The sequence below is a fragment of the Phaenicophaeus curvirostris genome, chromosome 4 (assembly GCF_032191515.1).
Source record: "Phaenicophaeus curvirostris isolate KB17595 chromosome 4, BPBGC_Pcur_1.0, whole genome shotgun sequence".
Taxonomy (NCBI): Eukaryota; Metazoa; Chordata; class Aves; order Cuculiformes; family Cuculidae; genus Phaenicophaeus; species Phaenicophaeus curvirostris.
Window position 1 is genome coordinate 7,613,813 of NC_091395.1, and position 26,119 is coordinate 7,639,931.

Consider the following 26,119-nt stretch of genomic DNA (forward strand, 5'->3'; position numbering starts at 1 on the left):
AACATCTTTGATGGATAGGATAAACTGGCTGGCAGCTAAAATTGGAGGAGGTCAACAACGAATACATTTGTTAGGGAGAGTCAGCTGTTCTGTAGCTCTTTATGCAGTGACCATATATTTTAAATTTTTGTTACGTCAGATCTGGTAAAATTGTCAAGCCATTATACTGAGTGTATTTAAGTCGATTCATGAATGCTACATGTGGAGATGTTTATTCATGTTAACCAGAAAGAAGCATTATGTTCATTATAGCTTTAACTGAAATGCATGTGTCCTGGCCTACAGAAAGTAAACTTAAATATGGCCTGTGTTTCAAACAGCAAAACTATATGTATATATGTATTTTTATCCATAAATTATACAAGAAAAATTCAGGGATTATGAATGCTAAACCCAGGTATTATAGTGGCTTATGGAGCTGCAGTATTGCATACATTTAAGAGAGAATGTGTGGGAATTATTTTTATGCATGTTTCTGATGTCAACTAAAATTGTTTTAATAGTAATGACAATGGATTTTCTCACAAAAACTGACTTGCCATCCCCTCTGAGATATTTATGTTACCAAAGGACACATAAGCCTTATATATAGCATATCGTGATCATTTATGTTTCACCTTTTTTTTTGTCCCCCCCACCCCCAAGATATGGGTAATGCATTGAATGGAGAGGGGAAGGAACTAAGTGTTGTTGTTCCATAATTTCCTCACAAATTTAAATATTTTAAAGAAAAACAAAACGTCATTCTGTCAGATGCAAGTAATGAAAAGAATGGTCAATATTGATTTCTGCTGAAAACAAAAAGATTTGTTACAAAACTCCTTGCAGTTTGCTACTTTGCAGAATGAAAGATATCTTAACTGTAAAACAGTCTTTAAAAAAAAAGGAGAAAAATGTAGTTAAGCATTATCCAATATTTTTTTAGTTTTCGTATATAAGCAGAGGACAGACGGTACTCAGAATTAACTGTGACTAATGAAAGTAGAAGCACTGTCCCTTTGTCTCACCTAAACAAAGCTCTTTGTGAGCCAGGATACTCAGTTCTTATGATGCTATTTAATTTAAATTAAAGTACTATTGGCAGAAGAACATCACAGGAAGAACTGTTTAGAAAAATCTGCCCTGTGAAATGCAGGACTTGCTGATATACGTTACTCTTTAACTAATAAAAAAAAAAAGTTAGTAAAAGCTATCAAAGACCAATGTTTTTCCAACCCAGCCCTAAACCCTACAACTACGCGAGCCAGCAGCAATGGAGAGACCAGCCATCCCCACAGAATCCCTTGACCCACATTATCAAACAGGGCTGTAATACCTAAATAAACCTGTATTTGAATGCCTGCCAGCTGTGTTAGAGACCATCTATACGGTTTTATCAGTTCAGCCCTAGGGTTACATGTGCCAGACGGGAATGAAGCAGACAGTGAGTGCTCACACAGTGAGCAGTCGTGGAGGTGTGATGGTTGCTGCAGCTCTCCAGGGGACACTAAGTGCATTCAATATGCTACAGACCTAGGGGATTAATTTGGGGATTTATTGTTTTTGCAGTGACGAGTGAATGCAGTAGGGAAATGATGAGTGGAAAAAAGCAGAGCAATTAAAGTTATAGGACTGCAAATATATGAAATATGGTCCTGTCTGTCCAGCCTGCACCTTTCCTCAAATAAATAAAACTGACTTCCAAGTAAGAGATGGGAGCCAAGAAGCTGTGGAGAGGGTAAAATAAAATAAAAAAAAAAAAAAAGCCTCCTTTCCATCTGGGCACAGGATTTATATCCATAATCTCTGAGGAAACCAAATAAACCAAATAAAAGAAGGATGCATTTTTCATCTCTCTCCCGCCCTGTGAATTGTAATTACGGCAGAGGCTCCTACCCACTTTCACGTGGGAACGGAGAGTGAGTTCCACCAAAGAGTGAGGAGCCTTGTCTTCAGTATTCCCTGGAGATGTGAAAAGATGGAACCAGTAAAGCCCCATCAGGTTTCTTTATTTCTGTTGGAATGTGGGAACTGGATCTTTTTAGGTATTGTGAAATCTCAGTTCCTTCCATCCAATGAACTTACAAGAATTTATTGCAAAAAGAGATGATTTTGAGGTTCAGTTTTATGTCTATTCAACGATCTGGTTTTGAACTTGGCAGAATAATTTTTTGCAGGGTTTGGCTGTTCTTGTAGGACCTAATCCAAAGCCCATTGAAGTCAGGACGAATCTCTCCCTAGACTCCAGTGAATTCTGAGTTAGAACCCTACAGTAACATTGATGCTGATGGTTGCAGAGGTTGAGATTTTATTACTCTAATCTACATAAAATATGCCTGGCTTTTATTTTAGATATTTTCCTCTTTCTTTTACATAGAATTCAAGAAAGAATACATTTTTTTCCTAAGAAATACATTTATTTATTTCTGTACAAAATTATGCAATATATAATAATTATTGTTGTACAAAGTTACGGGAAATTCTACAAAAGTCTTGACTCAAAATTCTGTCAATTGCTTTCATTTAATTTCCTCATGTCTTTTGAAGTCATTTTATTTTTACATTATAAGACATGAAACTCTTAATTCCTTTTCCAGATGAAGTTTATCTCCCCAAGTTGAAAATAACATGTATAGAGACTACCACAGACTTCATCCAGATTGGAGTCCTAATTCTACGTATAACTCTGGATATAGTTTTATTGACATTAACATCAATTTAAGGCCATTTTGCAGTCTGAATAAGACAAGACCACGGTGAAGACCACAAGAAGGTAGTCCCTCCTTCATAGGAAATTTAATCCCCTTCTGCAACATTAACAAGTTTCTTCTGCCCCATAGTAATTTCTGAGTAAAGACATATTTGTTTCCAAGGAGCTCTGTGGGGCACAGCACAGGCAGAGCTCAGCTATGCAAATCAAGCAACAGGTCAACAAACCTAACTCCCTCCTCTAAGAAGGTGGCCCATGTAAAACAGCTTCCCACCTGAACATATCAGTTTTTGGCCTAGATGAGCAGCAGTGAGCAAAGTCCTCAGAAAGCAGCAGGTTTTGAGGCTTGAAGCATTTATCATTTAAGGCTTCTCCAGTTTGCTTCTGTTGGATGCAATCATTTCTATTTCCATGCTTTTGCTTCTAGTATCTCTACTGCTCTTTTCCTCTTATTCAGTATACTTATCTTACATAGCAAGACTTTTAATAAGTCATATTCTTGATATAGAATGCTCAAATATCTTTTTACCCTCTAGGTTTTTAAATTCAGTAAGTTATAAGGAAAACTAATACACCAATTAACAATTTACTACGTAGTTTAATATTATGACAACTTTTAAAAATCCTTATTTGATCCAATCTCAAAAATTAGTGTTTTGTCTGATTAGTCTTTTTTCTTCCACTTTTCTATCTTTTATAAAATTCTTCTGTTTGATGGTTACTTATCGAGCTAGAACTCTACTACAAGACCTGTTCTTTCTTTTATTGGGATACAAACATCAAACATTCTTTCGCATCTGGGTTTTAAAAGTGCTTAGGCCACATTCAAATCCCTGTGCCTTCTATTCAGGAGATTCCAGTAAGTGGTATATTAACATTTCAAGGTTTGTAATTTCAAAATTGAAATCATTAAACAGGAATGAGAAGGTGTGGAAACAGCACATGTTCTTTCGTGTTATAGTCTCAAAATCTGTACAACACAAATAATAGGTAGAAATATTCCATATCTGGAAATTGTAGTTTTTAGACCACACGGTATGACAAATTTACATAGGTGAAATTGCCATGTTCCTAATATTTTTGGTAACAAATGTGGGGTGATTTTATAACCGGTACTTAATCCCCAAGGTTACTTTCAGATGGAGGAGAAACAGAATTAGTGTTGTGGAGCTCAAGGAGTGATGGATGGTGTTGTTATGAATTGAAATCACCCAGCCCTTGATTTATTCAGGAATTTTAAAGGGTATGGCAATATGTATTTCTAATTTCCACTGAGGATGAATTTGGTGAAAGGAAAGAGAAATTATTTGCTAAAATATAAGCTGGAATCAGGTACTGGATGCCAATATTAACACTCTTAAAGAAGAGTTGTTTCCTGAATTAGACTGTAGCGCAGGCAGGACTTTCGGCAGTGAATTGGCAGTGCTGCTGACAGATGCTCCCCCTTACAAGAGTGCTGGTGTGTTTGATTGAAAGACGGTGATGAGAGCTTTCACTGCCAGTCCTGCAAGAGTCCCTACCCTCCCTGCAGCCTCCCCCTCACCACTCTGGGTGTTAGGGAGCAGCCTCCTGGCAGAGGAGACAGCAACTTCCACAGGCAAGAGGCTGTGGGTATTCTTCTATCCCTTCTATTCCCTCATATATTTAGGGAAAAGAAATTATGAATTACAGCTGCACCAATATGAAAAATGACAGTTCCTTTGACGGAGGAGGAGGGGAAGGTGTTCAATTAGCTCAGAGCTTTAAATTTCAAGCAAGTAAAACAAGCAGCTGAGTTACAGACAGCACGCACAGCTGAATATCGACTATTATTCTCAGCTCCGAATATAATAGCACTTTTCATCTGAGAAGCTGAAGTGGCTTGCAGATATTAACAAATTACCTCTCTCACTGATAGAGACAGGAAGCATTATTATTGCATTTGGGATTTGGGGAAGATTGAGATACTAAGAAATTAGTTTGTTCAAGACGGCGGGGGAATCAATGGCAGGGCAGAATAAAAGCCGAGAGAACTGTGTGCATTGCTGAATCCTTATTGCTTGTCTCAAAAGTGTATTCAGAGAAAAGGCATTCTTTCCTATTTTTTCACAGCACGCCTTTGATTAAATAAAATAATGCTTTCTCACACATCAGACTGCAATAAGGCTCATGTGAGATACAGGATGACCCTTGCTGGCCAGCGGATGAGGGTTTTTTTTTTCCATTGATGACCCAAACTGTGTTCATCATAATAATTTACAACTTTGTAAAGTAAGTAAAAATAAGCATAAGGCACTGTGACCACAGCCTTTTCACTTATTACTCAATGAGGTGGAAGGCAAGGTCAAGTTCTTTTAGAATTGCAGTAGTTTTTTAGAAATTGTTTTGGATTTTATTGCTGCTGTGAGGTATACCAATAAAGCCAACCTAAGCACAAAGGAATTTCAACTCTGCATCTACCCTAAAATCTTTAAATTTGCTTTAAACTCTCACTCATAAGCAATGTAAAACCCACATCATAGTGAAATTTCTTGACTGTTAGAGGGTACTATAATGCTTCTCTCAGACTCGGTCAGCTAAGGGCCCTGTGATTGACCTCTCAGTATAAAGCAAAGAAATTAGCCAGTGCTGAGACTGGCTTCAGCTTGCCTGGGTTTGGGCAAAAGGCTAGAGAAAGAGAAAATGAGGGAGGGAACAGCCTGCTGCCGGAGAGGTTATGGCCAGCTCCTGTGCCAAGGCTCAGGTCTGTGGCTTGATACTTCTTTTAAAAATTTATAAACAGACAAGGGCAGTGCATTGCTCTAAATGTGTAGTTTCTTAGCACATCCATGAGCAAATGTTAATTATCACATAATTACATACACATATCTATGTGTGTGTGTACGTAGGTAGATGTACATAGAACCATATGTATGCACATATGCCTTTTCTACAGTCTTCCAAGTCCGAACTTATGTCTGTTGGCTCTGCCTGCATCGAGATTTAGCAAACAATAGGTCTTTGCTTTGCAAGAATGTTGCCTTCATAAACATTATGTGTTAAATGAAATTTAGCTCATTAATTTTATTTCCATTTACAGTGCAGAGAAGGGTAGTGGCAAGCAGTGTTCTCTTGATGGAAAAATCCAAATAGGTTGGGAAAATATGCATTTCCAAACTTTGAGAATCTGTTTACAGACCACAGGGAATATAGAATAACATGCATTTATTGAAAAGGTCTTGAGGTCTTTTGAAAGTCTATGCCTAAAATAGTCTCTGCATTTAAGAACCAGAGCACTTTGTGATTTGCTTCCTCAGGATGGAGCCTATCATACCTCCCAACTGCAACCTATTTTTGCAGAAGGAAAGACATGTTAAATGCTGTGACTGCTAGACTGGGAACTCAGTTCAGCTAACATCAGGTTTACGACCTAGAATGGAGGTAAATGGCCAAACCCGATCAACACCCCATTAATCTAAGGATGATCAAGTAACACTGTATTTGGCAAAGCCACAAATAACCATGTAATAACTTTGTAATTCTATGGTAATTTCTTACACATGGTTATTGATGCCCTGTAAAATAGTGTGTTACCAATAATCCCATATTAGCTCTCTGCTCTTAAATATAAGGTCACTGACAGACCATGACTGCTTAATGTACTTTCAGTCTCAAACAGAAATCTTATACAATGGTTATAAAAATGAATGTTAGCGGGTGACCGGCTTTGCTCTTCTTGGTTCTTTTTTTCCTCAAAACATATCACATATACATCAGTAGGACTCCAGATAGTTTGCAAGGTATTAGACTTAATTTATATTTAGTCCTTCATTACCACTTTTCACCTACATACAATTAGAGTTTTTAACAAAGATGTGGATTGCATAGGCTGTTCCCACTTTCAAGGACAGAGACTGAGGACCTATTTGGTGCGGCAAGTGACTGTTGTACTAGGATTCAAACCACCCACAAAACAATCAGACACCACAGTACTGTGCCATGCAGCTTCAGCTTATTTTAAGTGTCAGTCTCTGGGGAATTGATAAGAAAAACTAGATGCTCCCATTCTAATCTCCTATTGTAAAGGCACCTAGAAACCAACTGAGTGCCAGAAATATATGTCAGAACAGTGGAAGGAGGAATACAGGAATGCCTATGAGATAAACTAGTGTGCCACTAGGTTTGTGTCTCTCAGCCCTGGGCCTTATTTGACTTAAAATAACTAACTTTTAATAGAAACCTTTCTCTTCTGTGTGCAGAAAAACTTTTATTTTTCTCTTTAGATCTTTCTGTGCAGTGGATCTCAAGTCATACTCTGCATCTTTTTCCTTCATTCTTGCTAGAAAAGACTGAAAGAAGGAATGAATTCTAACTTTAATTTTTGGTCTTAAATACTCTTAAAATTACAAAACATTTGCAACAGAATTTACTCTGTATTTCAGAGCTAACCCTCTTGTCTCAGTAAACTAGACATTGGAAAATATGCATCTGGAGTTAAATTTGAGTTTTGGCAATTTACATGTAGCTCTAATTAGGAATATCAGCTGAATTAGGAATATGGCCGCAGAAAGCTCAATCTTGCACTGTTAAAATGGATGGGGAGTTTCAGCAATGACTGCAAGGAGAGCAAGATCAGGCGTACTATCAAGAAACGTGTTCTGTTCCCACAGCTAGGGCTGATCTGACAGTGTGCTGAGTACTCCAGAGCAACTACTGCTGCTCAGCGTTCCCTAGGCTTCAACCTTTAACAAATCCACAGCCTGAGGCAAGGAAATACTTGCACGCTTTAAGAATCTCATTTTCTTCTTTCCCTTATGTATGATTCTGAGATTGTGAAAGTTATTTTTATGTCTGTAATTCATCGGGGCTGGCATGTTTTGTGCAGCGGGGCAGCAAAATTTGATTGCAGTTATTATCATTCCTACACAGATGAGATGTGTAACTGGGGTTTTATGATGCTCTCCAAGAAGCTGTTGAGGACAAGTCCGGGTCAGACTTTTTAGAAAAACAAACAACAAATAAAGTGGTACAAGATGGAAGATGAATCCCAGGAATAGTAATCTTCCTCTATGCACAAATGAAAGCACTTAGTTCCACCAACAGGATCCTCATGTAAATACCACAAGCTGTCCCTGCATTGTAACCTCATGGAGCATGAGTGTTTTATGATTTGCTTGCAAGGGGGACTCATTTGCAGAATCGACCCCCAACAACTTCATATTCTCTTGGCCTGAGTGAAATTAGCATATGACTAAGCTTCCTTTCACTAACTGTGATTGTCAGGTAAACAGGCTGAAGGGAAAAAGGAGCCATCTGTGCCTAGAAATAGCAGAGAGTTCCCCTGGTTTGTAATCCCACTGGAAGCCACATACACTGGACTGTGCTGGGTGATGATGAAAAAGAGCAATGTCTTAGTCTCTGGCTTGACACAATGTTCTTCAAAATACATTTCTGAATTTAATTAGTTTTTAGAAGTCTGTTTATGTATTCTGTGTACAGCTGTGGAGCACATGGAATCATGTGGTTTCTGTGACCTTTCGCTGCTCCTTGCAGTGTTTTCCCTGATGCTGCTTTTCAGCCATTCCTTTCACCCCATCATGTTATCATGTGCATTGTCCACTTCCTTCAAATATGCATGTGAATATTAAATATTAATATTAATTGTTGCATATCCCATTGGTATGCAAAAATTATTTACTTGTTTTACAAGATCTTCTGTATCTTCTGTACCAATAAGAAAATCATAGAACTACTTTCTGGTGTTGCTGACTGGGATGTAGCTGGTGTTCCCCATGGCAGGGAAATCCATGTTGAGCCTCAGAGCTGTTGGAAGGATTAATTCTTTACAGGCCATTATTAAACAGCCTTTTACTTGGGCAATGGTAGACCTGAGGACATCATGCAGCCTGTAGACCCTGCTCCTAAGATATTATACTGCAGCCGCTGGATGAGGTGGTCTTTTCAAACCTGCATGCTTAAAGCTTCCTGTAGCTGCCGGTCCCTTGCAGAGTGAGAGGGAGGCACCTTTCTCAGTTTTGGCTAAGTGCATGAATGGCTGCTGCCCATAGGTGCCTACCTGGCCATCCGTGGCAAGCAGACCTCTAAATCTGACATACCGGAGAAGGAAACCTAAGAAAGCCAAGTTAAAAGTCCTCTTGGAATACACAAACTCAGATGTTGAGGCTCTGGAGTGAGTCCAGAGAAGAGCAACAAAGCTGGTGAGGGGGCTGGAGAGCAGGTCTTAGGAGGAGTGGCTGAGAGAGCTGGGGGTGTTTAGCCTGGAGAAGAGGAGGCTGAGGGGAGACCTCATTGCTCTCTATAACTACCTGAAAGGAGGTTGTAGAGAGGAGGGTGCTGGCCTCTTCTCCCAGGTGACAGGGGACAGGACAAGAGGGAATGGCCTCAAGCTCCACCAGGGGAGATTTAGGCTGGACATTAGGAAAAAATTCTTCACAGAAAGGGTTATTGGGCACTGGCAGAGGCTGCCCAGGGAGGTGGTTGATTCACCTTCCCTGGAGGTGTTTAAGGCACGGGTGGATGAGGTGCTAAGGGGCATGGTTTAGTGTTTGATAGGAATGGTTGGACTCGATGATCTGGTGGGTCTCTTCCAACCTGGTTATTCTATGATTCTATGGCCAGCAGCATTTGCTTACATAAATGGTATTAGAAATGGCATAAATCTATTACCATGCTCCTCAGGGATACCTTCATCCTCCAGCCAACCTAGACTGTGAGCCTCCACTCACTGGCAGTAGTGCTCAGAAAATGCTACAAACATTTTTTTGCTTAAGGGACTGTTTGATTTTAGTCAGGTATTTTGATGCTTTTTCTGTTCTGTCAGAGAGCCATCTAGGTAATTCAGGTTCCTTTTCACTGCACTTATGTACCCAGACCTGAATGCTAGCAAATTGTTACTGTCAATGACTGACAAGAGGATGAGCATTTCACTTTTATGATAAACCAATACATGTTTCAGTTCCTTCAGGAAACTTTGGGAAAGGCTCTGTGGTTCTTTGGTGCTCTAAATCCTGTGATTTTGCTTAATTTCTCCTGCTGACGTGGCAGCAGGAGTATCTTCACAGTATCTTCTCACTTCAGCATTTTTTTTCATCTCTGGACAAGAAACAAATATGGTATCATGTTATTTCTCACCAACCAATAACTGCTGTCTATACAGCATTAATCATTAATTTCTCTGGTGACTCATATTTGAAGGAAAAAAAGAAAGAAACCACAGAACTTATGAATAAATTCAGATATAAGAGACAGAAATGGTGACCATTGCCCTCCCTCCTAAGATTTGTGCCAGGGGAGAGCTTAGCAGTTCAGCTGGAAGTCTAAGGTTTAGGGTTCAGAAAGAATTACTGAGGTAGTTTTCCTAGGCAGAGACCATAATGCTGGAAGTGTACTTGTTGAGCTCTTGGCCTAAAATAATTGCAGTGACAGAGTGGATTGTTAAAATTTCTGTAGAACTACTTTGCTCATATTTCAGTTTCTCCTATTTAACACATAATTGAATTGAAAAAATTTTAATTCAACTATTTAAAGAAAACCACCTTTTTTTTGTTGCTTATAAAAGGATAAGAGGCTTCAGGCAGAACAGTATTGCTAGATAAGAAGATAAAGAATCAAATAAAGCTTTCATTTCAAGTGATCGGCTGTATTCCAGAAATCAAACCGTGATTAGAAAGAAACTGTACTAAATGCAGACTCTTTCAGACTTTGTCTTTCATGTGTACATACGACAAACTCTAAGCATCCTTCTTGTTATTCAGATGTTGACTGCCTAGTTGGTAGTGACCTTATGGTCCTTGTTCTTCATTTCTATTTGGGCTTCAAAGCATCCTTTACTGGCAGTAATTTAATTTGCAGGAATATCCTAATGTTAGAGGTAACATGTAAACCAGATGTAATTGTGCCCTGGGGTCAGAGGATGTTGATAGGTTGTGTCAAAGAGAAGCTGGTACTTACCTTCAGCCACTGTGCTCAGGTGAATATTTTTGTGAGTTAAATCATCATCTTTCAGTGGAAGACGTTGTGATTCATCTAACTTCTTTTTAATAACATGTCAAGATTTTGAATGCGCAAAGAAGACGCAGTGTTAAAAATCTACTTTTCACACTAATTGTCAGGCTTATAGAGTCATTTGGATTTACTAAGTCTGTTTGCATGTCTGTTCATCAGTAGGATCATTTATTAGTATGATTACTACTGGCAGCAGCACTCATAGTTTTTTCTGCAGGTTCCATCTTCCTTCATAATCCCTGGTCCTGCCCCTGAAAACTGGCTTTTTCCCACATAGAACAACAGCTGCTCACCTCTTATAGCATACATAATGCATATTCTGTTTGGTGAGTAGCTGAAAATTGTAAAATATACATTTCGAATATTGTGTTTAATGAAGAGAGGAAATAATGCGTTGTTTATGTTTGCGATCGACTTTATACTATGAGGGGTATACCTGTGCATAAGGAGGTAGAAAAGGTTCTTAGCCTCATAAGATTTAAAATTAGCTTCCAGAGACTTGCAAGCAGTGAAGTGCTAATTTAAAGCCTTTTATGTGGTACAATTCGTTTCAATATGTGGAGGCGAGTGCAGAAGAAGAAAGCAACAGTCCCCTTGGAAGGGGTGGCATTCCAGAACCAACAACGCCTTCATTGTTCTCCTGCCTGGAGAGGCTGGAAGCAGTCATGACCCCAAAGCAGTCCCTTTGGAAAAGGAATACTGCTTTGCAATAATAATTATTCCTTGAGTTCAAAAGACTAAGCCTTCCCCCTAAAGAACTAAAATGATTACAAATTCACACAGCAGCTGGTTGAAGTTGAATGAAGATGTCAATTACGCAGATAAGGAAGAAAGAAATGGTGTCTTAAAATGCTTCAAAGGAACAGCTACATATAAACGTGTTTGGGTTTTGTAAAAATAGATCTACAGTGCTATGATCGGTCCAATTAATGTTTCTCTTTTGTATGCCATTCCTTCCTTAAATGCTTTCAGTCACTTGAATAACCACAGATTGCTCTCAATGAATAAACCCTCCTGTTACCTTTTCAAAATGTCTGAAAGCTTGATCTAAAACATTACTTGATCCTCTCTATCTTTCTCAGCCAAATCAGTTGTTGTTCACAAACCAATCAGTGTCTTATGCTTGCTTTATCAACAGCAAGAATAGGCTCATCCACTGTCTTCCCTGAGGAAAAGGGGTTATTTATGTATTCTGTTATAAAATAGACCTTCCCTTCTGTAGTTAAAGGGACAGACATGCTGCATTTAGTGGGTACAAAACTTGGCTGAAAAAGTCAGGATACAACTGAAATTTGACATAGAAGATAGCTTTATGACTGCAATGAAAAATATAAAGTAAAAGACTGGGGTATTTTCCCTTATAAAACTTTTTGATCCCTTGATCAATGGCTACCATGAGTGTGTAGGGCGTATTTCCAGTAAGAATTAAAATTGGTTTTGCATTTCTTACCATTGCTTACACCTCTGAGTATGGCAAAGTTACTATGCAAAATCAATGCTTATGCACTCAGGATAAAGCTCTGTATGAGTAAAGGGAAAAGTAACTTTTGAGTCTATTTAAACAAAGTGTTCCATGTACTAATGCTATTTCCTTTATCTGGGTGGGCTTTGTCTGTGTCACAGAATGGGTTTAAATGCAGGGTTCCCCTAAGATCATGCAGTTATTCAAGGGTGAGTAATTTTGTATTAGGAAATTTCCAAGTGTAAAGCTCAAGGAAATGTAAATGGTATACGATATCGGAAAGAAACCGGGTTCTCTGTGCTGCCACAAGGATGACTGTTTTTGTGGAAGAACACCAGTTTTATGCAGTCTCACATCTTCCGGCTTAGGTAAAGAAAAAAAAGCTGCATGTTGAATAAATATATGGAATAACTAGGCTTTTCTGCAACCCTGACTTCTCAGATAAGAAATCAACGTGCAAATTGTGCACTCTATTACCACCTGGAAAAGGTGGTAATGCAATGAAGTTGTTACTTTGTACCCTGCCAAGTCACCATTTTAAATTTGTTTTTTATTCGTTTTCACAGACAAATGATCTTGCCTGTGAAGTTCCTTTCTAGAGGGAACCTATTTACCTTCTATTGAACGCGTTTGTATTTTATTGACTCAGACATTTGCTTTTAAAATTGTGTTGCTTGTAAATATTTTAAGTGCCTTTTAGCCTATTTTTCCTCTTTTGAGTACTGCACTTCTTTATACAAAAGTGATTCCCCAAAAGGATGACTCCAACTTCAGCAGAGATATGGTAAAAAAAATAAAAATCTTAGAGGTTAATGCTTAGGGCCTTTGAGAGTTGTGATCTCTCCAGGACTCACCAACACAGCTGTTACTACTGTCTTTGGTCATCCCCAATAGCTCATGTTTTCCTTCATGCACAAAGTTTTGGCGTTACCACAGAAATGCTAATGAACAGATTCTCATCACTTAAAAGGCACAGATGTGGGATGGAGCAGCAGAGCCAAGTTACTTCTCTGAGTTCAGTCCTGTGGTGCGTAACATATGTGTGAAGCACTGAGTTTGTGAGGTTGATAGCAAACATGTAGTCCTTCAAATGGTTATGTCTTCACAGCACTAATATTTAGATTCCCCATCCCACAAAAAAATGCGCTATGAATAATACATGTTTTTCTGGGCTGGTACCCATCTTCAGCCCTCAGGGCTTCAACCGTCACTGTCATTGTCATCACCCAACAGACACTATCTTTCTTGGATGATGTTGTTCCATTTCCTGCCAGGGAAATAACTTTTTGAATTTCATTCATGCTGTCATTGGCCTTGCAGAGTAACTGTTCCTGAAAGAAACTGTAGACTAAAGAAAACTCGAAGAAGATTCAAACTTCATACCCCAAAGAAGTTACGTAAAAGAGATGCTTCTTTCTCATTTTTCATCTGCTACTTTTCATAGAACCATAGAATAACCAGGTTGGAAGAGACCCATCGGGTCATCGAGTGCAACCATTCCTATCAAACAGTAACCCATGTTCCCCAGCACCTCGTCCACCCGTGCCTTAAACACCTCCAGGGAAGGTGACTCAACCACCTCCCTGGGCAGCCTCTGCCAGTGCCCAATGACCCTTTCTGTGAAAAATTTTTTCCTAATGTCCAGCCTAAATCTCCCCTGGCGGAGCTTGAGGCCATTCCCTCTTGTCCTGTCCCCTGTCACTTGGGAGAAGAGGCCAGCACCCTCTTCTCCACAACCTCCTTTCAGGCAGTTGTAGAGAGCAATGAGGTCTCCCCTCAGCCTCCTCTTCTCCAGGCTAAACAACCCCAGATTGTTTCTTCTTATAAGGCTGCTAAATACCATCCTTATAAAGATGATAAATGTCAGGAGTACCGCGCATTCAAGCCTCTCTAGCATAGCATGACTTAGCTTGGAAATTCCTAAGACAGGTCTGTAATATTACTCGTGCTGATACTCAAGTAAACTTTGCACGTGTACGGTCTTTAACTGAAAATAAGGTTAGTATGAATGGCAGAGTTTGGTGTATGGAAAACAAATTCATCTGGGAAACAAAGACAATATAGTTCCCTTTTGTATTTGTTATCTGCTGGAAGTATTAGAATACCTGAATAAGAATATCTGACTCTACTGAGTGTTGTTATCTTAAGAAAACTGCCATACTAACTCAGAAGAGATGGAGTGGTGGAACAGTAATTCCTGATTGAGTTCATGCTACTATATGTGTATACATGATAGCATTTTTCTTTTCGTGTGCATGGCACATTCCTAAACTGTAATTGTTAGACTTTCCAAGTTTCTCTAGCTTGCCAAATCCCCCACTGTGACTCTAGCAGTGTTTTGCATTAGCTGTACTGAACAGTAAATATTATAAAGAAACTCACCAGCAGTAAGTTTTCTGCTAATGCATTTAAACCACTAACCCCCTGAAATTGCTTTTAACTAGTTGTATATGACCCCCAGATTTCAAGATCATTTACAAAAGAAATCAATTCATCTTTTGTTGTTGTAATTGTTACTCTTGGTCCACCAGATATTGCAAGCTGTGATAGGTTTTTGTCTTCTTGTACCGTATCTGCAATATCTTAAATGTTAACATCTATCCATTGTTATTTGTTCAGAACATCGAATATTGAAACTGCACTTACAGCACTGAAACCTCCAAAATACAATACAAAAGAAAAAAATGCTTCCTGTTGAATAAAATAGAACAACAGAAATCTGTTGACATAGTCAGTACAGAAAGAATGCACTGCATAAAAGGAAGTTCAGCAAAACGAATGGGTACCAATGCTTGGCAGCATCCCAGATTTTAGAATTAAATTCTAGCTTAATTTTCTGTGGAAAGAATGGATAGATAAAACTAAATTTATTCTTCCTGCATTTGGGAACACTCCACTTCTTACATGCTCTTAAAACTTCTAAAATCCCATTTGAAGAAAGAATAATTCTTACAATTTTTTAAAAAAAAATTTTAATAATGTGACAGCTTGTGTAGCATTAGTTTACAGGACTGTTTCTATTTTTAATGCATTTTTAAGGAGTTATAAGAAGTTATAAGAAGTAAATAAATAAATATGTTGATGTGAATCATTGTCCAGAACTTGAAATAAAGCTGTCTCAGGAAAGGAAAAAAAAAAAATCTAGGAAAGGTCAAAAGAATATGATACCAAACACAAAAATCCTCATTATGATCAGCTACTGTGAAACTGCATAATTTTGACGAAGAAAATCATAGGGAGTGTTGAGTATTCTTAAACTGATCTATGCAATCATGTGTAATGAAAGAGGTATTGGTTAAGGTCAGGCAACACACTTCTTAGGCTTTGAAATACTAAATTTGCTCACAAAAAATGACTTTTCTCTGTGCTCTTTAAATCAGCTTTTTAGGGAGCTCAGAAGGTATTCTGCGGATATATAAAATGAGCTTGGAAAAACTAGTTTGGATTAGGAAGATTGATTTGGTAACGACAGAGCTTGCTGAGGATCAGAGAAGTGTTTTCTGTAATGAAGAGGGACTTGGGGGCTGGAGAAGGAATACAGATCAGGAAAGGTATACCAAAAGGAAGAGAAAAAAATTGGAAGGATTAGACCTGCACGATGGGTTCCCTCTGTGTAGCTGTTTTCAAAATGCTAAATAATAACGTTGAGTTAAATGCCTATCTGAGCACGCACAATTATATGGACTCCACCTTACCAGTTAGCTACAAATGCACTTGCTGTGAGAGCTTGCAGTTCAGAAGGGTCTGTTATTTCATCCTTGAAACAGAAAGTCAGTTTGGAAGAGCCAATTTGCCATGATCAAGAAAGAAAAGTGTTCTTGTTCACCTCCTAGGCAGTGTACAAAAGTTTTAATTTATCTTTCAACAGACAGAAACTATAAGAGGTTTACTATGTCTCTGAAACACTTTTTCTGGAATGCAATTTTTGTCCCACTAGGAAAAAAAAAGGAGAAACAAAACAACCTACAACTTTTCCCAGCTGACTGTGGTATAGGAACATGTGGAAGCCAGATCTTCCACTGCAAGAAGGCAGAAAGCAAGAAGAATTATTTATTTGTTGGACTGTATTTGGAACAACAAATCTTAGTGAATGCATAGAGAGGCAGAGCGTCCACTATACCACATAGTTCTTTCCTTCAGCTGTGAATTTGTTCCCATCTTCTGAATCGAGATCTCTTTCCTGCTGGGTTGAAATGGCAAGGAGTGGAACTGAACTTCATCAGCTCAAGTGAAAAATGGTTCACAGTTCAGCTGGGAATTGGCAATCGTCAGTTTAATACTCTCTTTCAAGACATATTGAGTTTAAGAGAGCTACTTATTTCATATTTATGTAATGCCTTGCTAACACTACACTGTTTCAACAAATCAAGCCACTTAAGCGTTCTGTTTGTAGGCTGAGGATGGCAGGTTCCACAAAAGAATATATAAATAATTAGCATCACCCAGGCACAGAGAATTGTAGTGGTGGCTCTCTCTCCTTGCTTTTTTTATGTGAGCTCTGTGTTGAACAAGTGTATCATTTACTTTTAATGATATGTTGCACTGCCTCACATAAATAGTGTGCCAAGTGACTGTATGGTAAAAATGCTGTGCTGTATCAGCTCAAACTCTCCCTCTCTCTTAAAACAATGTCACATCTTTAATTTATCACCACTTCTCTTTGCTCTGGGAAAGCTCCTGTGAATGTGGGGGTCGATTTCCAGGCTCAGTTCCTGCCACCCCTGAATGCTGCAAAGGAGTTTACTTTATAAGGTGAGCTCATGCACTGCTGTGAAGGTCTCCGGATCTTTCTTCATCTTCTTGGGGGTGAAGAAAGTGTTGGTATAAGCTTTCCCCTGAGATTTTTGTCTCAGATCCCCGTGTTTTACATGAGGTACCACATCTCAGGGAGCTTCTCTTCTGAGACTCTTGTCCATTTGTGCCAGCTACATTGCCATAGTCTTCTGCAATCTGCATAGGATTTAGGCTTCATTAATCAGTCTGTCAATTCTTTATCTGGAATGAATGCTGTGACAGCAGTGAGACTTTACATTCCAATATCTGCTGATAATGGTATAACGTTTGAAAAGAAAATGGTAAGGTTGTATTTAAACACTATAGCAGAGCCTGACTAAAAAATTAAGCTTCTGAAACAGATTATAAATATTTGTGGTTTGCAAAGTAGCAAGAAAAAGACAGAACTGCCATTTAAAAAAAACATTTATAATGCAGCTGGATGACTCTGTGACAGCTTAGAAATTTTCATTCTGAAAGAAAACTGGGCAGAATTAAGTGAAGATGAGAAAATATTTTCCATATACTTAAGTGTTAACTCAGATATGGTTTAAGGTGGCTCTGATTTCATGCAAATATCATGTTACAAGTGAAAAAGGAATTCTAAAAATTGTGAAGTTAAAACTATATGAATCTTTGGAAAATGACACACCAACTTTATTTCATGTCCTTTTTTATTTTGAAAAAAGCAGGTTTGCTTAATGCGAAGTTTTAATATTTTGGCTGTAGAGTTGAAGTTAATTTGACTTCACAACTTACTTTCTGATGTTGTTAGTGGTCATTAGTTTTTCACAACTTGGAACACTACATCAAAATAATGAATGCAGTTAAATTATCTGATAGTATTAACCAGCTAAGTCTGCCTTTTGCCATCATGCTCAGAGGGGCAGCAGTGCATGTGTGTGCAAACAGCAGGGATGTCAGAGTGTGTAACTGAGTGGAGCTGTGATAACCTGTTCTTGGAAAAGGCAAAGTCAGAAATGTCGTTCTGGAGCACAGGACTATGATCTTTCTGCTTGATTTTCTGGCCTGTGATCTAAAATGACAATCACAAATAAGTTTGGGTCCTTTTTAGTTTTTACATTAAACACCACGCTAAGTAGATTAATTAATGCTTGCATTCATATGTAAAGGTAAGTATTTAAATAAGAAGTTGGGAGAGCATTACTGTGAGACTTCTCCGCACATATCCAATGCAACCCTGTTTTTCCCCTCTATGGAAAAGTGGTGTCCTTTATTCTATGTTCCACTTCTTTACATACTCATCTTTCACCAAAAGCCAGATAGTTTCTGATTTGAGTACAATTCTCAAATCAAAGGTAATGTTGGAAGCACAAAGGTATACCTGCAGTTTCACAGTTAAGTCAATGAATCACAGATAGTAGGACTTTTCCACTGCATGGGAGACATTCAGTAAATTTGAATGTACCTTTTTAATTGTGTCACCAATAAAAGTTCAGGAGAAGTCTTTTTAAGGTGCAGCGTTGCTAGGAAAATTTCTGTTTGAGCGATGGTAGAGGGAAACTATGTAAGTGGATGCACCAGGTGCTTCCCCCTTAGCAGACTGTGAAGAACTATTAAAGGAAAACCCATACTTTTATACTTCATGTTTATTCTACAAGAAAATCTTGAAGGAATTCTATGGGGGAGTCTAGGAATCTATTCTATAGACCTTGTCTCAAAATGAAAGCGAGAGGTAGGAAGATTACGCAAATGCATACATGTCCCAGCAAGCACGCTGGAGAGGCATTTTGGAAGTCTAAAATGGACATACAAAATAACTTTTTCTTCCCATGCAGCAAATTCCTAGAAATGGCTTGTGAACGCTAAAGTACATTGTCAAACTCAGAAAATGTAGACATGCCTGGAGCAAGCTCCCAGGGAAGCCAGGAGAGCATCTTCAAAGACCTTAAGGACTGGCTCACGCAGAAGTCGGCAACAGCCAGCTGACTTTGGGGGCACAGAACTGCCCCGTGCCTGACGTGCTGGAGAGTGCTAGGGAAAATTGTGTCAATTTCTAATACACTGTATATGATCACTTAATAAAAGTAATGCTAGAATTTAAATACCAAGTGCTAGACTGTACAGATACTAGGACTATATGCAGTTTCCTGTCTGCATAATAAAGAGATTCAATACTGGGACACAGGAACCAAAAAAGCTGACACCTCCTTTATGGCAAAAAAACCAAGCGCACACATTACATAAAGAAGCTCTTTCCATCATCCTTACTATACATGCATTCTCTGTTCTTGTTCATACTCAAATTACTAACAAGAGTCCTAATAACTTCAGGAAGAAAGAGCTCCAAATATTTTGAGACTATAAACACAAGCTGAAATTTGGGGTTGGGTTATTAAACAAATAAGTTAGTCAGGAGATCTGAAAGGGAAGACGTAAACAGTTCACATTCTTAGTGAAACTGGAAGCCTTTCCATAATGTTTGTTTTTTTCATGGCTCATTTGAGTTCACTGGAATCCCAGTAAAAAAAAAATGCCATTAATGAGTTTGATATGTGTTAGACATGCAACAGTTTTGAGTACTGAAGGTATGTGGTGCAAGACTCATCTGTTAGCCTGAATAGCTTTGTGTTCCAGCTCTTTGGTGTATGGCAGGAATGTTTCCAGTAGTATTGAATTTGCTTTCGCCAACATGGCTTATAAAGAGTTGAAGCTATAACAAATAGTTGCTTTCATAACAAATATTTCAGCTTGTATTCCACATAATCTGTGAAACACCACAGCACAGCGATTTCCCTCAAGTCCACACAGAAGAACAGTAAATAAGTTAAAATCTAATACACTTTCTGTAAAGTCTAAAGGTGCCATATATTTTTCTCAGATGTACAAATTAGTCTTAAATCTCAAACCGAATACAGTGTAAAACTCACAAAACTCTTGAGATATATGAAGCTGTATTTCTATTGATTTCATTGAGCTTTGTTTCCCAGACTCTGGTAGCTCTAAAGCAACGGTGGTAGTATGGAAGAGAATGATAGCTCTGCTGTAGGTTTTACCTGTAAACTTTATTTGAAGATTCTGTTAATTCTGGGTTCTTATTTTATTTAAACCTCATTTTGTTTGAAAAGCATAGGAGGACGTAATGGTTTGTCTGTGATAGTACATGTAGGATTTTTCAGTTAGACACTCTTATTTCAGCAATATCCAACATTATTTCATACCTAACGAAGAAGACATAGAGGCAAGGATCTGTGTTTTGACTCATTGGCTGACTCAAACTTCTAAAGTTATGACCTTACTCTGATCCAAAAAGCACTGCAGTTATCAGTCTTTCTAGTCCAAAAAAATTTTAAATCCAATTTACTACTGTGTTTGAACAGTCACACGGAAGTGCCAACTCAGTCTTAGTTATGATTTTCTAAGAAGAAATACTGGTTAATCCAATTTACTTCAGCATGACTTTTTCTCTCACACACTAAATCTTTCTCTTAGTATCCCCAGACAGGATCAGGATGTATGTGTTCTAAGTCTTTGTGAATGTTCCCATAGCCTAGAAAAGATATACTGCCCACTGCAGAAAGCCACGTTATCCCACATTATCGTAGGCTGCTCTTCCTAAATGCTCCCACATGATGAAATGCTTCCTCTGCATAGGGGTGAAGGTGTATTTTTAGAGGTGACCATCTTCTTTCAAAGGAAATGGTACTCTGAGAGCACATAGGATTGCTGTTCAGATGCCTAATTGGAAGTGATTTGGCCTTGCTAATTACTTGCTTGGGTGTTTTGTTTTCAGCTGTCTGTCCGCAATTTTCTGCAGTCATCACGGCATTGTTTTTGCAGCTCCCTCAAATTCCCTTTTAACTGATATCTAAATTTTGAACTATTTTTCTTGGAGGCAAGTCTACAGAGATTTATTTGAATCACGGGAACCACAACTAGTCAGCAGGCAAGAGGAAAAGGCTCCTCTATTGGCTCTGTCAGGAAAATTCTGCTAATAATTAAACTCTGCTTAAGATTTATGGATCCAGTGCAGTGGGCTTGATTGTGCTGCTTATCAGTTTGGGGTGACCTCATTATTTCAATTTTCAAGTGAAATCTTTTTCAGAACAGAGACAACTCAGCAGGACCCTTTATTGAAATATTTGGTCTGCTTAATAACGGGTGGCTACTTGTTAATTATCAGGGTGGGGAAGCAGAGCTCATTATAAGGATGAGTAGTCACGTCATCCCAATAGTTTTCACATCAGTTCTTTTAAAAAGTCAAGTAAGATGTGAGAAAAAAATAGAAAATTTCATTAAAGCTCTGAACTTTGAAGTGAAATGTGTATTTTTTTTCACTTCAGAGCAAGAAAAACTGATTTTAAAGCAAAAAAAATTAAATATTCTCTTTCCTTTTAATCCATGTATGGACACTAACACTTTTACCAGCAATACAAACAATAAAAATAAAGTAGCAATTGTTTTATGCTTGGAATCAATATATAAAAGCTTAAAAATATATCTCTTGTTACTTGTTAAGGCAAAAACAAGTGCAAAATCATCCAATTTGAAAACATAATCAGATATGGATGAAAAAAGGGAAAATGCAAATCTCTGGTGTTTCTTGAGAGCCTTGTTAAGGTTTTGCAGCCAAATTGAAAGGAATATTGGGAAGATTTCCTACCACTAATGGAACTGAGGCTACCCTTAGATACTTGTTAAATCTGGTTATTTCTTTTCATCCTCCTGTAACTATATTATCTAATCACTGGTCCTTGTACAAAATCAAAAGGAGAATAATCATTCTAATCTATCTAAAGATACAAAGTGGTCTTTCTTAGTTGCATGTTCCTTCACTCCACTGGAATAGACAAAGTTGCTTAATGTAGTAAAGTGACCACCACTTCATTTCATGAAGAAACTCTTCCCTTCAGTCAGCTAATTGTTATTGTCATACTTGAGAATATCAGTATTATCCCTTCTCATACTTCTTAAAAGGATGCATTTCCTGAGTTTGCCAGTTTTTTACAGACAGGTAACTCCACACCTTAACTGTTACTGACATTAATATCACAAATCAACCACTATTTTATAAGTGCTACAGCTATTTTTTTTATTTTTTAAAGGAATGAAGTGAAGTATAAACATTTCCTGCAAAAGTACATATAATAGAGGTTTGTTTGCCAAGAAGTTTTATTTTCCTCTTTGGCTGTGATTCTCAGAAAATGTTTAAACAGTAATGTAAAAAGAAATGAATAGATTTTCTTCATTACTATTTTCTTTTCCTGCAAGAATATTTGCCTCAGGGACACAAGGGTATAGAACAGATTAATAGGGAAATTTTAGTGGGAGCCCCTTGTTAAATATTGGCAGTACATCACTGTGCTGGAGAAAAATGAAAGTTGGTGCCCATGGAGTTATGCCTGATAACTGATTGCAAGACGCCTTCAAGGCTGCAATTTATCTTCAAGAAATGCAATAATTAGATCTGTGTAAGCTTGGACTGTCTCTATTCAGTAAAGAGGCAGATATGATTTCATTATTCTATTCCTGTGAGGTCATTAGTGAACCTGGAAATCTATTCAGGCTGTCTGGGTTAACTTGGCTTCCAAGAATGAGAAGGAAGAATAGATCTATTTCTAATGGCATCAGAGAAGAATTGAAGCCCTACTCTTTATTTGAACATATTAAGAAAAAAAGAAATTTCCTTGGTACTGCTATGTCATGGTGCATATCAGCCAAGTGCCTACCAAAACACCATGCTGCCCACACAACTGCGCTGGGTCTGTCTGCTTTCCTAGATCTGAACTTCTCTCCTACTTGCAAAAATAACTTGCAGAATCTTGCATGGTGAGTGGTATTAACACACACCTTTTAACTCCTGGCCACCACCAACACCTACAGTGACTATTTTTTTTTTCAATAAGAAAACCTAACTTTTACTGACTTCTTGGGGTAGAATCACACCAATTTGGGGCAGGTGTTAAGTATACATTTGAATGTAAAAGGTTATCATATATCACCATCTCTGAGTGTTAGCTCCTGTTTCATTGAAACAAGGTGTTACATAAGGCTTAAATCACATCACCAGCCAGCAAAGAGGAAAATCAATAGGTGACTATGTGATGTATCCAAACCACTTCTCATTTGAGTGGTATTATACATGAGTAACACCTTATACCTTCACCCAGCCATAGAGCAGCCAAGGAGTGCTACACAGAATACCCAGCTAGCCATCTTTTTGTATTACATTATTATCAGGCATTGCAGGAGTCTGTTGTTTTACCTAGAAATACCTGTGAACACATGATAACAGGAGGCAGAAGAATAATTAAGGGCTGAAACACGTCAGGGGGAATTAATTATGTACTCACAGGAACACCTGTATTTCAGGGAAACCCAATTCAACTCTCCTGATTTCAATTTGAAAATGGCAACAGAGAAACAACTGTGTTTTCATTGAAGGTGCCAGTAGGAGAAATAGAGGAAGAACCGCAGAATGTGGTCCAAACCAAGCATATGAACGTGAGAGCAATGATAATGAAAAAGCAGTTAAAAAAAAAAAAGTGGAAAAGCAAGAGGAAACAAGAGGAAAGCGCAAGAATTACGTTGGGGTTATCATAGCAGAGTCTGAAGTTCTGTCCCTTCTCTGTTTTTCCTGGAGGCTGCACAGACAGTCAATAGGTAATCAGAGCATTAATTCAGTCTAAAAAATCCATTTGTCAACTGTGAGCAGCAGGAATCCCTTCTATTGTTTTTTCAGCTTGAAATTTTGGAAGTGTTAAAGCTTACTTCTAAGTGCATCTCAAATCTCTCCTTTTCCCCCTTTCAACCTATAATCTCCCCTGTCTTTTCTCTATATATTTATTTACATACGTACACATGTGCAAATATAATCGATAACTCTGAATGCAATTAGGTATTAATTACAGTGCTAGGAGGAAATATTTCCTTTTATCATCCCCTTCTCTTTGTCAGTGCTGTACAAGCTTCTCTTGCCAGCTGCATTGCTAATAGAAACAGCCAGAGGAGCCACTTATGTGCTGTTATGAGGTTGTGAAATAAGTCTGCCAGCTGCCGTGTTCTCTAAAAAAGTCACGATGGCACTGTTTAGGGCAGTGTTAGTAGCCAAATGGTTTTGGGTGTACTGTTTGAACCAGTTTAAAAATAAGTGGAGGACTGCGCAGAGGACAGCAGTGTTTGTGGAGACTCCGTGTTCCCTGGTTTTGATTAGGCAGCACGCTGCAACGCCATGGGCTGTAACTTAGTGAAGTTGCCTATCTTTTGCCTAGGAGCTTGAGCGAAAGAATGTACCATCTTTCCAGACTCCTTTCTGAATGCTTATTTAAATCAAACGTCTGTACTGCAGGTTGCGAGGAGGAACATACAAACAGCACAGAAGCAGACACGTACAAGTGCCTTGTAAGGGCAGCAGATTTGGGAAGGAAGTGGGAAACCTCTAGGGCGAGGATTTTTATGTTCAGATTAGGGAGGATTTGGGTGGGAAATCCTGCTGTGGCAGCTAAAGAGCCTTTTACCCCAAAAAGGCCACCTCCTCTCCCATGCCCCCTGCCTCTGCAGTGCTGGTGATGGTAAGGCTGTGCAACTGCTCTGCTCCTCCAGTTTGTTTACAGGCACTCTAGATGTTTTATACCACGTGCAGCGTACTGAAAACGCTCGACAAATGCGTGGCTGGGTGCTCCATAGCCTCTCTGAGATCTGCTGTCCATTCACCCCATGACTGCTTGCTGGCCAGCCTGTCAGGGTCTCCGTGTATAACCCCAGAAAATTATTCATTTACAAACCATTGCCAAAAGGGCTGTTCCCATCAGCCCAGCCCCAGGGACAGTCTCAGCTATCAGACACTTCCCTGGGAACAGGCTGAGGCCAAGGCGTTGGCCGTGACTGCAGCCACCTCAGGGTGGAAGCACCATGCTGGAAGGTGGTGGCGGGGTGAGGATAAAATCATAGAATCATAGAATAACCAGGTTGGAAGAGACCCACCGGATCATCGAGTCCAACCATTCCTATCAAACACTAACCCATGCCCCTTAGCACCTCGTCCACCCGTGCCTTAAACACCTCCAGGGAAGGTGAATCAACCACCTCCCTGGGCAGCCTCTGCCAGTGCCCAATGACCCTTTCTGTGAAGAATTTTTTCCTAATGTCCAGCCTAAACCTCCCCTGGCAGAGCTTGAGGCCATTCCCTCTTGTCCTGTCCCCTGTCACTTGGGAGAAGAGGCCAGCACCCTCCTCTCTACAACCTCCTTTCAGGTAGTTATAGAGAGCAATGAGGTCTCCCCTCAGCCTCCTCTTCTCCAGGCTAAACACCCCCAGCTCTCTCAGGGATAGCTGGGAGGGGAGCTCACAAAGGCATAAAACAGCACCACCGGTCTGTGTCAAACAGCTCCCTGCATCAACTGAGATGCTGGAGCAGTCAGTAACCACACGACGGTTGAAACGCTGTATTTCTGCACTAACCAGCAAATTTTATGTTATGACTGGCCACTGAACAACAAAGTGATCCAAGTGTACATTTCTCTTAATCATCACTAGTGCTTACTTTGTATTAAAATGAAATGCCTTCAGGGCTAGCTCACAACAAAGAAATGATAAATCTTGTCAGAAATCCTGCTTGCCCTGGCAGCAGGCGGGCTCCGTGGATTTGGCTATAACGCGTCCATGCTCTTTGCTACATTGAGGGCATCACACATGCCCATTTAAAGTTCAAGTTTGGATTTCTCCCAGCTGCTTGGGAACCTGTGTAACTTTCTCCTTTAGAGACCATAAAGTGTGTCCTGCTTCATTCAAAGTTTGTTTTTCAGGAGCAAGCTGGAGGCCAGAAGAGGTGCTTTAGTGAGATGATCTAAAAATCTGTTATTATTAATGATGAATGTCTTTGAGATGAGGTCAGTCTCAGGGGATGTGGTGGGTATGTGCTGTGTAGTGCCCTGCAGTCCTGCTGGAGATCCAGCCCCAGTTCTGTAGTTCCCTCCCACACAGGTGCCTGGGTTTTCTTCCTAGGGGAAGGTAGTAATGGACAAAGAAGAAATATTTGTGCACAAATCTCATCCTGACACAGGTTTGAAGCCCAGCTGGGTTGAGTGGAACTGCTTCCAGCCTGTACATTTTTGACATGGCCTGTGTGTATAGCTAACCACCAAAGAAAATTCCCCAAGTGCCAAAAATGTTCCTGGGAAAATAAACTGTGTGGTAGTCTTGATGTCTGCTAGTTTTTAGCTTTTTTAGCAAAAAGCTTTCTGGAGGCTTAT